We start from the raw sequence: 3,583 nt of genomic DNA on the forward strand, positions 1-3,583 counted from the left end.
TTGGTTGAAATTACGTAAAAAGTGCTCTAGAGCAGCTTAAAAGTGGTTTTGGTTTGGTTGAAATTACGTAAAAAGTGCTCTAGAGCAGCTTAAAAGTTGTTTTGGGTTGGTTAAAATGTCGTAAAAAGTGCTCTAGAGCAGCTTAAAAGTGAATTTGTTTGGTTGGAATTACGTAAAAAGTGCTCAAGCGCAGCTTAAAAGTGATTTGGTTTGGTTGAAATTACTTAAAAAGTGCTCTAGAGCAGCTTAAAAGTGTTTTGGTTTGGTTGAAATAACGTAAAAAGTGCTCTAGAACAGCATCAAAACTGTTTTGGTTGAAATTACGTAAAAACTGCTCTAGAGCAGCTTCAAAGTTGTTTTGGTTTGGTTGAAATAACGTAAAAAAAGCTCTAGAGCAGCTTCAAAGTGTTTTGGTTTTGTTGAAATAACGTAAAAAGTGCTCTAGAGCAGCTTAAAAGTGATTTGGTTTGGTTGAAATTACGTAAAAAGTGCTCTAGAGCTGCTTAAAAGTTGTTTTGGTTTGGTTGAAATTACGTAAAAAGTGCTCTAGAGCAGCTTAAAAGTGATTTGGTTTGGTTGAAATTACGTAAAAAGTGCTCTAGAGCAGCTTAAAAGTTGTTTTGGTTTGGTTGAAATTACGTAAAAAGTGCTCTAGAGCAGCTTCAAAGTTGTTTTTATTGGTTGAAATTACGTAAAAAGTGCTCTAGAGCAGCTTAAAAGTGATTTGGTTTGGTTGAAATTACATAAAAAGTGCTTTAGAGCAGATTAAAAGTGATTTGGTTTGGTTGAAATTACTTTAAAAGTGCTCTAGAGCAGTTTCAAAGTTGTTTTGGTTTGGTTGAAATTACGTAAAAAGTGCTCTAGAGCAGCTTAAAAGTGATTTGGTTTGGTTGAAATTACGTAAAAAGTGCTCTAGAGCAGCTTCAAAGTTGTTTTGGTTTGGTTGAAATTACGTAAAAAGTGCTCTAGAGCAGCTTCAAAGTTGTTTTGGTTTCACTCCCAAGTACTTGAAAACACCGAAAATGTACTTCGGAGATGCTTGAAAATCACTCCCAAGTACTTGGAAACACCGAAAATGTACTTTGGAGATGCTGGAAAATCACTCCCAAGCTCTTGGAAACACCGATAATGTACTTTGGAGATGCTGGAAAATCACTCCCAAGCTCTTGGAAACACCGAAGATGCTCGTTGGATGCCTTCAAAAAGACCAAAATAGCTAGGCGAAGTGCTAAGAGAAATGCCTAGCTCGATAGCTAAATTCGGACCGAAACACCGAAAATGCTCTTTTTCTGAAAAAACCTCCAACTTTAAACGTGAATAGCTCGAAAACTAGAAGAGATAAAAGGACGCCGTTGGTACCAAAAAAAAGGAAATTTGACGTAGAATCGTCACCATGGGAGTCAGATTCGACGTAGGACGAAAGGCAAAAAAGTTATGAGCGTTCAAAGATGGGCATTTTTGACGTTTTTTTTCTAGGAACGCCATTTAGGTCCAAAATAAAAGTTCGAGCTAGCGACTTGTGATGTATGGCAAAGTTGTAGAAAAAAACTTGCGCAACATTTTTGGTCATGCGACATTTTGCGCTCAGAGTCTACCTTTAGGCGCTACGCGACCTTGAAATTTTTTCCTCCCATACAAAATCTCTAAGTTAGCCGTATTTCTGAGAAAAACGTGTGATCGACCACAAGCAATCGGCTTGCGATGTATGGCAAAGTTGTAGACCTTGACAAAATACAACTTTAATTGTTCCACGGCTACAATGTCGGACGCTTGCTACTACCCTTAAATGTAGTTTGAAAGTTTGAAACGCGTTAACGTGCCACAAGTTGTCAAGGTCGTACCATCGAAACGGTAACAGATACCGCTTGACATTGTTCCAAAAAGTTGTAGCGCATCTTAAGGACAAACTTTCGTTCTTTTAAGTCAATGACCTACAAGGATAGCAAATGGTCTTTTTTACCCTTAATATGCAACCCAAATTGGAAAAATTTCAGTTTTGTGCAAAAATCGCGTGCAACACAGTAAAATATGGACTTAAAGTGCTTCCAAAAATATAGAGTGTGACAAATTGAACCATTTTTCCACTGGCTTTTGCTGCGCCAGACAAATCTTTCTGCCTCTTACAGCTCTTTCAATATTGCAACTTTTTTTTTAAATCTGGTTGCACAGGGCTCAGCAGCCAAACGGTGCAAGCTAGCGCCCAGCAAACGTCAGCGAAATTGTAGGATATTGGTTGGTGGTTGGCGAGAATTACGAACAAAGTGCTTCGAAGCACCTTGAATGTTGTTTGGATGTGGTTGGAATTACGTAGAAAGTGCTTCGAAGCACCTTGAATGTTGTTTGGATGTGGTTGGAATTACGTAGAAAGTGCTTCGAAGCACCTTGAATGTTGTTTGGATGTGGTTGGAATTACGTAGAAAGTGCTTCGAAGCACCTTGAATGTTGTTTGGATGTGGTTGGAATTACGTAGAAAGTGCTTCGAAGCACCTTGAATGTTGTTTGGATGTGGTTGTAATTACGTAGAAAGTGCTTCGGAACACCTTGAATGTTGTTTGGATGTGGTTGGAATTACGTAGAAAGTGCTTCGAAGCACCTTGAATGTTGTTTGGATGTGGTTGGAATTACGTAGAAAGTGCTTCGAAGCACCAAAAATGTTGTTTGGATGTGGTTGGAATTACGTAGAAAGTGCTTCGAAGCACCTAAAATGTTGTTTGGATGTGGTTGGAATGACGAACAAAGTACTTCGAAGCACCTTAGAAGTTGTTTGGATGTGGTTGGAATTACGAACAAAGTGCTTCGAAGCTCCTTGAAAGTTGTTTGGACGTGGTAAGAATTACGTACAAAGTGCTTCGAAGCACCTTGAAAGTTGTTTGGACGTGGTAGGAATTACGAACAAAGTGCTTCGAAAATGCTCTTTTTCTGAAAAAACCTGCAACTTTAAACGTGAATATCTCGAAAACTAGAAGAGCTAGAAGGTCGCCGTAGGTACCAAAAAAAAGGAAATTTAACGGGGTACTCTCGACATGTGGGTCAAATTTAAGATCGGACGTGAGGAAAAAAAGTTATGATTGTTCAAAGATAGGCATTTTTTGACGTTTTTTCAATGCAAAATTGCTGATTTCAAGTAGTTTGTTCCAAGTTAAGCACAAAAATAAGCAGGTTTTGTTAACTTCTACATATTAAGACAAAAAGATCTTGCAAAAAGCACAAAACTTGCTTCCAAGTACCTTGAAAGTTGTTTGGACGTGGTTGGAATTGCGAACAAAGTGCTTCGAAGTACCTTGAAAGTTGTTTGGACGCGGTTGGAATTACGAACAAAGTGCTTCGAAGTACCTTGAAAGTTGTTTGGATGTGGTTGGAATTACGAACAAAGTGCTTCGAAGCACCTTGAAAGTTGTTTGGACGTGGTTGGAATTACGAACAAAGTGCTTCGAAGTACCTTGAAAGTTGTTTGGACGTGGTTGGAATTACGAACAAAGTGCTTCGAAGCACCTTGAATGTTGTTTGGATGTGGTTGTAATTACGTAGAAAGTGCTTCGGAACACCTTGAATGTTGTTTGGATGTGGTTGGAATAACGTAGAA

The sequence above is a fragment of the Anopheles ziemanni genome, unplaced genomic scaffold, assembly GCF_943734765.1.
Source record: "Anopheles ziemanni unplaced genomic scaffold, idAnoZiCoDA_A2_x.2 scaffold_143_ctg1, whole genome shotgun sequence".
In the NCBI taxonomy this organism is placed as follows: Eukaryota; Metazoa; Arthropoda; class Insecta; order Diptera; family Culicidae; genus Anopheles; species Anopheles ziemanni.